This window comes from Lithobates pipiens, unplaced genomic scaffold (genome assembly GCF_037356315.1).
Source record: "Lithobates pipiens isolate NorthernLeopardFrog02 unplaced genomic scaffold, aLitPip1_a1.2 Scaffold_74, whole genome shotgun sequence".
Lineage (NCBI taxonomy): Eukaryota > Metazoa > Chordata > Amphibia > Anura > Ranidae > Lithobates > Lithobates pipiens.
The window spans coordinates 1,247,229-1,259,994 of record NW_027507897.1 but is presented as its reverse complement, the minus strand read 5'-3'; the positions used below and the strand labels follow the sequence as shown (position 1 = coordinate 1,259,994).

The 12,766-nt window shown below is 44.7% G+C and overlaps 1 long non-coding RNA gene across 1 annotated transcript in view; it reads right to left on the bottom strand.

The window, feature by feature from the left end:
- LOC143959426 (uncharacterized) overlaps positions 1 to 5,380 on the bottom strand; it is a 35,123-nt gene extending 29,743 nt beyond the window's left edge. The window contains exon 1 of the long non-coding RNA XR_013270225.1: positions 4,303 to 5,380. This is a non-coding gene — a long non-coding RNA (uncharacterized LOC143959426). The remainder of the gene's footprint in view (positions 1 to 4,302) is intronic.
- Positions 5,381 to 12,766: the final 7,386 nt, after the last annotated feature.

Genomic DNA, 12,766 nt, shown 5'->3' with positions numbered 1-12,766 from the left:
GAAAATTCAGGAATCTTGAGATAATGGAGGCGATGGAAGGTCAGGGTAGGCAAAGAAGAGGGTGCAGGAGATGATCACCAGCACCAGCACTGTGATATAGAGCACTGACACCTGCACTGTGATAGAGTGATCTGACACCAGCACCGTGACATAACACATGTATGAGGTGAATCTGGGATCGACAACTACAAGCATTCTTTTTTTATATGTGAAATTCTGAAAATTCAGGAATCTTGAGATAATGGAGGCGAGGGAAGGTCAGGGTAGGCAAAGGTATCAGGAGCGAGTCATCGACCATGTACGGTCACATCTGGTGCTCCCAGGAAACCGGCACATGGCTCCGCAGTGTGGGCTTTTTTTAACGTGTCCGCTGCTGACAATAGCGTTGCCATCTGCAATCTTTGCAGTCAACGCATTAGTCGCGGTAAGCCCAACACTCACCTAGGGATGACCGCCTTAAGAAGGCACATGAGCAGCCATCACCGAGCCCAGTGGGAGCAACAGAACACACAAAGCCACACTCCAGGCTCTCACCGTCCAGCCTCGTCTTCTAGTTCTCCTTCTCCTCTCTCTTCACAATTGTCCTCCACTCCACCTTCCATCACGCCAAGCTCACGTTTTTCTGCAAAAAGGCAGGCTTCCGTGGGCCTAATGTTCGAGCGTAAAAAAATAATGAAGCCGGATAACCCTCTTGCCCAACGGTTGACGGCTGGCTTGTCAGAACTCATAGCCCGCCAACTACTGCCATATAAACTGGTGGACTCGGAGGCCTTTTGCAAATTTGTGGCCATTGGAACACCACAATGGAAGGTCCCAGGAAAGAAGTATTTCTCACAGAAGGGCATCCCAGAGCTATATGGCCATGTTCAGCGGCAAGTGAATGTATCTCTGGCACACAGTGTCGGTGCCAAGATACATCTGACCACAGACACATGGTCTAGCAAACACGGGCAGGGAAGGTATATCACTTTTACTGCCCACTGGGTAAACCTGACGGCCGTCAAGCATGTAACCAGTGGCACCTGTGTAGATTTGGTTTTACCGCCACGGATTGCACGCAGGCCTGGCCCTTCTTCTCCTCCTCCTCCTCCTACTCCATCTTCCTCCCTCTCCTCCTCGGCTGACTCCTCCTTTTCCGCTGCTAGCGGCTCTTCCGCTGTGCCGCCCAAGCTCCCCAGAACCTATTCGACATGCCAGGTGAGACGTTGCCATGCCTGTTGTGCCTGGAAGCCAAGAGCCACACTGGTCCGGCACTCCTTTCAGCTTTGCGTTCACAGGCAGATCAGTGGCTAACACCGCTCAATTTGACAGTTGGTAAAGTGGTGTGCGACAACGGTGCCAATCTGCTTAGCACATTGAAACAGGGCAAAATCACATACGTGTCATGCATGGCACACGTCTTAAACTTGGTTGTTCAGTGATTCCTCGTCAAATACCCTGGGGTCCAGGACATCTTGCGGCAGGCAAGGAAAATCTCGGCCCATTTCAGAAGATCTTACACGGAACTGAGATGGAACTCAACCTTCTATATGCTTGTTAGGCTGCTCCAGCAGAAACGTGCAGTTAACGTCTACCTGTATGAACTTTGTGGCATAACAGGTTCTGGGGAGCTGGGGGGTTTTTCACCGCGCCAGTGGCTGCTATAGCGCAACGCATGCAGACTTCTGCGCCCATTTGAGGAGATCACCAAACTGGTCAGTCGCAGCCATGGCGCCATCAGTGACATGGTACCTTATGCCTTCTTTATGGAGCGTGCATTGCGTCGTGTCATTGATCAAGCTGTGGAGGAGCAGGAGCGGAAAGATGAGGAAGTCGCAATGCTGGATTAATTCCCAGGGGGGGCTACTCTATCAGAGACAAGTGAACAACAGGAGTCTGAAGAGGAGTCAGAGGAGGATGGTTCCCGGGGCGGATGAGGAGGAGCAAGAAGAGCATGCTTTAAACCTTTCTGGGATTCCTGTTGTTGTGCGTGGATGGGGGGGAGGAGAATGAAGAGGGCGACATTATCCTGGATGATGAGCAGGAGCCACGCCACCACACCGCTTCCAGTTTAGTGCAAATGGGGGCCTTCATGCTCCAGTGTTTTAATAGGGACCCCCGTATAAAAAGCATAAGGGTCAAGGACCAGTACTGGGTGGCAACGTACTTAGACCCCCGGTACAAACACATAATGGCGGAAATGTTACCGCCGTCACAGAGGGCTGGCAGAGTGGAGCATTTCCAGGCCTTGCTTCGAGAAATGCTGCATTCTGCTTTTGCGTGCGCTGGCAGAGGAGCAATTCCCACTCCCAGAGAAGGAGTTGCAGGTACCAATCCAACAGCGCCTGCAAGAAGAGGCCGGTTTGAAGAAGTGTTGGTGACTTCGGATATGAGGTCATTCTTTCAGCCGACCCAATCGACAGGTGTCATCCGGATCCAGCATCAGGGAACGCCTAGACCGTCAGGTGTCCGACTACATTGGGTTAACGGCCGATGTGGACACTGAGGAGTGATGAACCCCTGGACTACTGGGTGGGCAGGCTTGACCTCTGGCCAGAGCTTGCCCAATTTGCAGTCAAACTGTTGGCTTGCCCCTCGTCCAGTGTCCTGTCCGAAAGGACGTTCAGCGCAGCAGGGGGGATCGTGACCGATAAGCGTACTCGCCTAGCTCACGACAGTGTTAACTACCTCACATTTCTAAAAATGAATGAGGCATGGATCTCGGAGGAATTCAACACATGTGACCAGTAGACCATGTATATGTCGATAAACAATTTTTTTAATCTAGCACACAGACCTTTTTTCTTCATTTGGCTCACTTCCTTGTCCAAAAAAAGCACACCGTACTATATGCCTGTACCCTCCTCTTTGAAGAGGTTGAGCGGTGTCATATTTCTACTGGGGCTGCTTATTATGAGAGGCTCCCACTATCCCTGTGCTGTGCTGACTTCCTCCTGGGGCTGTACCTCTGCTGTGCATATTATGAGGGGCTCCCACCATTCCTGTGCTATGCTTATTATGAGGGGCTCCCACCATCCCTGTGCTATGCTGACATCCTCCTGGGGCTGCTTATTATGAGGGGCTCCCACCATCCCTGTGCTATGCTGACATCCTCCTGGGGCTGCTTATTATGAGGGGCTCCCACCATCCCTGTGCTTTGCTGACTTCCTCCTAGGGCTGTACCTCTGCTGTGCATATTATGAGGGCTCCCACCATCCCTGTGCTATGCTCATTATGAGGGGCTCCCACCATCCCTGTGCTATGCTCATTATGAGGGGCTCCCACCATCCCTGTGCTATGCTGACTTCCTCCTGGGGCTGCTTACGGTGCAGGTGTCAGTGCTGTATATCACGGTGCTGATGTCAGTACGCTCTATCACGGTGCTGGTGTTAGAGCTTTATGTCACGCTGCTGATGTCAGTGCTCTCTATCACGGTGCTGCTGTCAGTGCTGTATATCACGGTGCTGGTGTTAGTGCTTTATGTCACGCTGCTGATGTCAGTGCTCTCTATCACGGTGCTGTTGTCAGATGACTCTATCACGGTGCAGGTGTCATTGCTGTATGTCACGCTGCTGATGTCAGTGCTCTCTATCACGGTGCTGCTGTCAGATGACTCTATCACGGTGCAGGTTTCATTGCTGTATGTCACGCTGCTGGTGATCATCTCCTGCACCCTCTTCTTTGCCTAACCTGACCTTCCCTCTCCTCCATTGCCTTCATGCGCTCCACAGTCCTATATTGTCACAACAATTTCCCATATAAAAAAAAGAATGCTTGTAGTTGTCGATCCCAGATTCACCTCATACATGTGTTATGTCATTGGTCATGTGGTGGGACTATGTTTGCACAGCTATCAATTATTTTGTGGCTGCAAATTTGACATGTAGGTTTGCAAAGTTCGCCTCCCATTGAAGTCAATGGGGCCCGCCGTGAACGTTCCGGTTCGCGAACTATCGGCCGCGTTCGTGGTCCGCGTTCGCGAAACGTCCCGTCGGAAGTTCGTCCATCACTATTCACCAATAGGTGGGGACTCTCATTCTGCCAGTTCATTTTTAGGATTCATACTTATTGACTACCATGAGGCTCCATAGATTTATTGTCATAGTGCATACACTAGCATTGCCCTACAGGGGACATGAATTTATGTAAGGGCCTACCCTTAAACATTGACTGGAATATGCATGGCACCTAGACATTTACACTTTTAGTCTTTCCTTTGGTGCACATATTCTACAACCTTTCCTCCGTTGAATAGTCCTTTCCTCGCAGAATGTAGACACTGCATGCAAAACATAAAATATTTCCGTTCTGTTCTGTACTTACACATATTCAGCTGCCTCACAAAACTTGCCATGTTATTGTGCTTGAAGTACTTGGGTAGAACTTCCTTTGCAAACCTGCCTTGGTCAAAAACATGAAAACTGGTGCCATTCTGCAAGAGAGAATTTGGAATATATTTAATGGTGCCGGGAACAAAATAATCTGAAACTGAAAAGAATAAAAGAGTAGTATTCCCTACTAGAAAGGAGGTAGGCCGGCAATACAATAGAACATTTGAACCCAGGGGCAAGGGCATTGCACAGCAAACTGTGAACATATTTATTGATGAATAAGTATTAATTCCACGCTAAGGGTCTATAATCTGAAATCTGGCTGCTGCCTTACCTCAACTTCCCCACCTGTAGGTGGAGTCTATAAAGGTAAGTCTAAAAGAGAGGTATGTGTGGTGCTGCCCAATACTAGTGTCTATTTTATTAAATAAATAAATTCATGTGCATGGTGCCTTTAACTTAGTGCTAATAAAACTATGTGTTCTAACTGATTTGTGTCACTTATTTATACCATGTTACCCTTTTAGTAGCTAAATAAATAAATAGCTAAATTGAGTGAACAAATTTATGCCTGCTGTCCCTTTAAATGCTGCACTGAATGAAAAGTGTGTGTTGTTGTTCAAACTACATTTTCCCAGTTGTAACACATTTAATAAATACAATTAATACTGGTAAATGTTCAATATGAAAGTACTCTCATGCCCATTAAACAAAAACTTATGTACAACAAAACAATTTAAAGGTCCATAAAGAAATGTAAAAATCATTAGTCCATATAAACTCTTCCAATCCAAAATGGATGGTGCTTAAGCATTCATGCATGTACAAGCGGCTGGTGAATAGGTGAAATCACTCGTGCTCCCCCCTCCAGGTCTGTGCTCACCACCAGATGGTTAAGCCCCAACAGGGGTCAAAGGAACCAAACATACTGTAGATGCTCCAAATCCCTTTGGATGGTATCTGATATCTCATCCTCCTCTTCACAGTATATAGTCAGTGGATGTGCTCATATGGATGGGTGAACAGAAAACGCATCTCGTAGCGTAATTCAGTTTTTACATTTATTCTTATAAAAGACAAAAACTCACTTATATGAAAGAGGGAAGATAAAATGCATGCAATATACAATGTGGCCAGGATGCCCTGAGGATACTGAAAGTGCCGCGATGACGCTCCAAGCCCTGCCCTACACGTTTAATCAGAGTGACGCTATAAGGAGCTTGTGAGATAGATTAAAGTAATAAATGGGTTTACACTAGAGTTCTCTATTTTATATTTATATATATATATATATTAAGATGCTGTGCTCTCAAGCGGCACTTGATCTCCTGGAAGCGGGATCTCCTCCTCTGTACGTCGCTGGAAAAATCCTGGAACACTGCCACCTGGTTGTTTTCCACTTGAATATTTCTCCTTTCTCTGGTTAATCGCAGGATTTTGTCCCGGTCTCGGAAGTTCAAAAACGTAGCTATAAACGTGCGGGGAGGAGCTCCGGGCGGTAGGGGTCTCATCGGAATGCGATGGACACGTTCCACCGCAAACATAATGGAGAATACCTTCCTGCCATAGGTCTTAATCAGGAGGGATTCCAGGTATTCTGCTGGGTCTGTACCCTCCACTCTCTCCGGGAGACCAATGAATCTGAGGTTGCACCTCCTCAAGCGGTTCTCCATATCATCTTGGTGGGAGTGCAGTTGTTGAATTTGCCGCTGCATATCCTCCGTGGCGTGTCTCAACGGGTGGATGAGGTCCTCCGCCGTCCCTATTCTCGTTTCTGTTTCTGTGACTCTGTCCTTTAGTTTGGAGAGGTCTTGTCGGAGCAGGAAGATGTCAGTCTTTATATCATTAATTTTGGCCGTCAGCGTACCCTGCAACGCCGCTATGGCGTCTAACACCTTGGCTGTATCAGGTGCATGTTGTCTCTCACCCGCGCAAGTGCCCGCGCCATCTTCGGCCTGTTGCTCCGGTTCCAGCCGGCGGAACTGAGCCAGTTTGTCCGTGGTCCGAGTGTTTCGTTTCGGCGGAGACATGTTCCCCGTTTGGTCCACTCGGGTATGAGGCAGTATGTGGTGTCTTACAAAGACCAATTAACGTGCAGGATAGCGATCAGGAGAATCGGCGCTGGGAGCTCACTCTACCCATGTCTTACTCCATTGCTGGTCAGGCCACGCCCCCCGCCAAGCATAGGTTTATATGAGCATCATCCGTAAATGTGTGTGATGCATAATGATGAAGACTGTGAAATGATGGTGTGGAACCGGAGAAAAAAAAGCAAGAAAACGAACTGAATCATGAGAAAAGATCATGTTATGAAAAAGTGAAAATAAAAATGGAGCGAAGAAAGTAAAATGGGCAATAAAAATAAATGTCAAAAGGGAAAACGTGATGTGAAATAAAGTGTTTTATATATGAAAATATTTGTAAAAAATATAAGTAATAAGTATGTGTTGTGTAAAAACAAAAACAACAACTCTGTTGTCCTCATCAGAAACATCATGTAGGACATGTCCTACATGTAGGATATGGACAGCATATAGGGGAAAAAGTCCCTAATATTTCTATATACTCCATGACGTAAAAAAAAGGGAGGTAAAAGAATGGGGAAAGAAATGGAGGGGAAAGGGAGAGGATGGGGAAAGTGTGTGTGTATGTGGGGGGAGAAAGAAGGGGGGGGGGGAGGGAGGGGAAGGAGAGAAAATGGAATATATACGGGGGAGGGGATATCATTCATAATAATGACTGACTTTGTACTCATAATTTAATGCCTTTGGAATACATGTGTCCAATTTGAATATCCAATACACTTCTCTTTTGCAGAGCAGAGGAAACCGGCCCCCCTCAAGCAATGGTGTCCACACATTCTATGATTTGAACTTTGAGGGATCTGGTGTCCAAATCATGTCAGAATCTGAAATGTCTAGCAAGATTGATATTTTTGTTTATAATGAATAATTGTTTGCACAAGAGATAACTGTATGAGGAGTTCCAGTAAAACGTCAACTTGAGCAACGGGTAGCATTAAACTTGAAAAAGCCTGTGGTATGCAGTCAGGTATGCATGGGTTGTTTAGACATGCTAGGAGAGATTAGATTGCCTAATGTTAGAGTCTTCCTAACTACGAACTTGATTTCTTTCGATAGAAAGGTCTTAAATCCAGGATCTTCATGAAGGATGGGTAGGTATTTGGAAATGATATGCTTTGTTATGGTACTGGTTACTGTAACATGTTGAAAAAAAACAAAGTTGCAATACTGTCTGTCATGATTTTGTTCTTCCTCTCTTCTAGCAGGTTCTGTCGAAATAGATTAGTAACAGATTTGTGAGCTTTTTTGATTACGTTTGTTCTAGCCACGTTCGTGGAACATTGCTTCCCTCTCAAAATCCCCAGCTGAAGAACAATTCAGTTTTAAACAGTTTTAAACAAATAAATTGACATTTCGATATAGTATGAATAACATGCCCAGGGTGGCAGCTTTATGCATAAAGTATTAAATTCTTCGATGTTGGCCTTCTATATGCAGTTCCAGTTACTTGATGTTGTTGAGCATTTTTTTTTTAATTCTTTATTTATAATTTCCATTTTCTACACATAAAAACAAGAGCGTATCTGACATTATACATAATAAATTACATCAGTTATATATCAGCAGTCCCCTCCAAACCCCGCCCCTGTCCCACCATCCCCCCCCCCAACCCCCGCACGTCTCCTCAGTTCTATAAACTCACCTAGTTGACCCCTCCTCTCACGCTACATACTCTTTCCGGTTCTAATTTTCTCAGGTTATCTCCCACACATAACTCCAAGAATTTTTTAAACAATCCCAGTCTTTCCATTTATCTTTTCTTTCCTCTACCTTTCCCTCCTCCCTCTCTTTGTCTTGTTCCCTCTCTATTTTTTGAATATAATTAACTCCCTTTATCCACTTGCTTATCTTTGGGCTTTCTGGTTTCTGCCAATTTTTTGGGATCAATCCCTTCGCTATATTTAACAAGATTGGCAACAATGAAACTTTATATGGCCCTATCGATCTGTCCGTCCCATGGAACAGACAGACCCATGGGTCATAAAGGATAGATTCCCCTCTCTTTTATCAATGCTAAAATCTTAATCCAATAATCTTTTATGGTGGGACATTCCCACCATATATGTAACATTGTACCTGCCATTTTGCACCCTCTCCAACATTCAGATGATGTTTCAGATTGATATCTACTCAATCTATCCGGAGTAAGGAACCATCTCGCCAGGCATTTATAGTTAATTTCTACCGTCCTCGTATCCGGTGCCATTTCATGTACTAATCTCCATATTTTAACCAATCTATCTCTATCATACCTCGTGCCTATTTCCCTTTCCCATTTCTTGATACTTGGAGGGGCATCCCCCTTCTCCTCCTCCACCACAATTTTATATATTTGAGCAATACTATTTTTTATATTCCCCTTTATTATCATCTTTTCCATTTTTGTATATTCCTTTTCCGATCTAATTGGATCAGGTAATTTTTCCACAAATTTTTCCAGCTGAATGTACCTCCATGTATCAAGTCTCCACCGCTCAGTATCGCCTTGTAATCTTTTAAAAGTATGTATTTTGCCTTTATCTATTATGTCCTTCACTTGGACATCTTTTTTAATCTAATTTCCCCCCAGCTCCCTCGTCCCTGGTGTAAAAAAAACATTGTCTTTCAAATAAATTAGTGGGGAGTTGTATTTCCAGTTTTTTTGTGCATGTATCCTATCCCATATTTTCAGTGTATTATGAGTGATTTCATGAGTGTTCTGTCCTAATTCCCTAGAATGTGGTGGATTCCATACTATGTGACCCAAATGTGTACTACTCATGTTGAATTCTATATCCCTCCATCTTTTGTTGCTATTCTCCATTGTCTATTCAACCAACCGTGATATTACCACCGCGTAGTAATATTTTTTAAAGTCTGGAACAGCCAGACCTCCCTTTTTCTTACTTTGACACAAAACGGCACCCGTGATACGGGTTTTTCTTTTTTTTTGTTATACCATATATAACGCGAGATGATACCTTTTTAATGTTGTAAAAAAACGATTGCGAGCTCCTTATTGGGAGCATTTGATATTTATAAAGGATTTTGGGGTTATCATCATTTTTATCGCATTTATGCGACCGAACCACGAGAGGGGGGCGGACGACATTTTATTTACTTCTCTCCTTGTCTTGTCCAACAGCGGGATATAATTTATTAGATATATTTTCCTCAGAGTATCAGTTAATATAATCCCCAAATACTTTATGTCCTGTTTCCAAATAAAATGGAACTCTTTTGCTAATCTCTTTTCTTCTATATGGTTTATATTAATATTTAGTATTTCTGACTTCGTGGGATCGATTTTGAGATTGGAAAGTTCTCCGTAATTTTCTAAGACTCCCAGCAAATTAGGCAGCGATGTCCTAGGATGTGAGATAAAGAGAAGTACATCATCAGCGAAAGCTGCTAGTTTATGCTCCTCTCGGCCCATCTTATCCCCCTTATATCCACACTATTCCTTATATAAGACAATAAAGGTTCCAATGTCAGTATGAACAACAAGGGGGACAAGGGGCAACCCTGCCTTGTTCCATTACTCATCCTAAAGGGGGAGGACGAGTACCCGTTTACCTTCACCCTTGTCTGAGGGCCCCTGTACAACGCTTTAATCCAACTAATCATCCCGGGTCCCAGCCCCATCATCTCCAAGACTTTCCACATAAAACCCCAGTCTACCCTGTCAAAAGCTTTTTCAGCATCAATAGACAGGAATAGACTGGGGTTTCCTTCGCTCTTAGCTGCCTGTATTAACAACAGGGCCCGAACTCCATTGTCCCGGCCCTCCCTACCTGATATAAATCCAGTCTGGTCCGGATGGACCAACTCACTCTTCCTCTCCTTCAATCTGTTCGCTAGAATGCTTGGTTGGAGTTTAGTATCTGCGTTTAATATCGCGATCGGCCTATAACTAGAACATAATTTATCATCTTTCCCTTCCTTTAAGATTAGCGTTATTGAGGCGAGCAGCGCATCTGACCCCATATCGCATTCTTTACCCACAGTATCTGCATAACTTCGGGACCAGAATGTCTTTAAACTTCTTTAGGTATAAAGTCCTAAAGCCATCCGAGCCCGGGCTTTTGCCCGGGGGAGATTTTTTTAGGACTTCTTTCTCTGTTATTGGATTATCCATGTACTCCCTATCATACTCCGATATTGTATTTAACACACAACTCTCGTAGAAATCCCGTATCTTTGCTTCCATTATCTGTTCTTCCACTTTCTGTCCCTCCTGATTTTCCTTCCTTACAGTATACAGGGCCTCATAATAATTTCTAAACTCTTGTGCTATCTCTTTTGTAGTATAAATGGGATCTCCACCCTTATTCAGAATTTTCTCAATATAATTGACCTCTCTTTTCTTCTTCACGGTCCTGGTTAATTTTTTGCTGGGCTTGTTTCCCCGTAAGTATTGGTTCCGTGCTAACCTATTAATCTCTTTCCTGGCCGCCTCTTCCATGATGTCCTTTAATTCTTCTCTTTTACTGACCAACTCGTGGAAGACTGCCTGTGAAAACCCCCCCTATTTTTATGTTGTAATTCTAAACCATGAATTTCTTCCGTAAGTTTTTCAATATACGTTTCTCTTACCCTTTTTTTTTTCTGGCCCCTATGGAGATAAGGATCCCTCTTATATACGCCTTAAGCGTTTCCCAGAGAATATTGGGCGCTACTTTACCCATATCATTAGTTGAAAAATAAAACTCAATTTCGGTCTCTTTATCCAATAATAGACTTTCATTAAGCCGCCATGTATATGGTATCCTTTGGATCCCCGGGGTCCCCATCTCCATAGTGACCGGGGCATGGTCAGATATTGATATTATTTCAATCTTAACCTCCTCCAATACTTTGTGTTCAACAAACAAGTAATCCAACCTTGAATAGGTCCCGTGCACAGGGGAGAAAAAAGTATAGTCCCTAACACCATCATGTTTTTTCCTCCAGACGTCCATTAGTTGGACTTGATGTAATTTTGCTTTTATCTTTTTAATTTGTGCCTTACTCCTCCCCTGTGCATGCAACGTACTATCCAGCAAAAGGTCCAAACCAGAGTTTAGGTCTCCCGCCAGGACCACCGTTCCCGTCCGGAATCCCTCCAATATGGTCAATATTCTATTAAAAAATGTACAGGGTTCTTGTTTGGGCAGTATACATTGACCAGGGTATATATCCCTTCTCCCATTTTACCTTTAATGAACATATAGTGCCCCTTCGGGTCTATCCTTCTATCTAGTATCTTAAATTTAACCCTTTCCGAAAATCCAATTCCCACCCCATTTGCCCCCCTTATTGGTGAGTCCCCATAGAACCAGGTAGGATAGTCCCTTGAATGCATTTTAATATTTGTCTGCTGGGTTAGGTGAGTCTCTGGAATAAAAATTACATCTACAGCTCGCTGTTTAATTTGGGGATTTTAAATCTCTTCCCATACAAACTCAATCCCTGCACATTATATGTCATGTATTTTAGCTCCATCATCTACCGGGTTCTATGTTGGGTCCGGTTACTCTAGGGATTCCCATTCATTCTTGTCCTTCTACATATTTATCTGAGATACGTGCATGCCCCCCCCCCCCCGACCTTCCCACGACCATTCCGGTCATATATCTCACGTTGGGTATCTAAACTCATACCCACGGAGACACCTATTCCTGAGGGTGAGACTCAGGCCCTGCCAACTTAACTTTCACCCCCCCCCCCCCAGAACCTCCCCCTATTTACCAGGAGAGATCCGTAGGAGCCCCACTGTCTTTTCGGAGCTCTTCAACCATTTCCCCCTGCTCTCTCGACAAGCTTGTACACAAATAACCCGTGTCTCCCCCTCCCCCCGTCCCCTTAAAAAGGGACAACAAAGACACACCTCTCTTACCCGACTCGTGGGGCACACCTAAAAGGCTTGTGTCGCTCGCCACGCTTCGGGCACGGCCTCGCTTTGCTCGGCTCTTTTTTATTCTAACTATGTCCACTTGGATGGTGGGGCTAGAACCTGGACTCACGACGCAGGCGCCGTTCATCTTCGGATCTTTTCAGAATCTGCTTGTCATGTGTACTGCGAATGCGGACACTATCTGACAGGACACCGCCGCAGCCTCTAGTGGGAAAAAAGATTTAGACCGGGACATTTCCCAGGAAACTGTAAGACCGGGACAAAGGTCTAAATCCTGAGAATTTCCCAGGACAGTTGGCGAGTATGCTCTTCTGGCTTGTAGCATGGATGGGACATTTGGCTGAGACTTTCTCTCTCTCTCTCAATTTCCTGGGTTTCGAAGCCAACAACTCCAGGGCAGGAAGTGCATACATAATATATTACACATGCATAAAGAGAGCATTCCCTAAGACACAAAGTTCAATAGGACTTTAATGGTACCACACCAAGAAAAAATC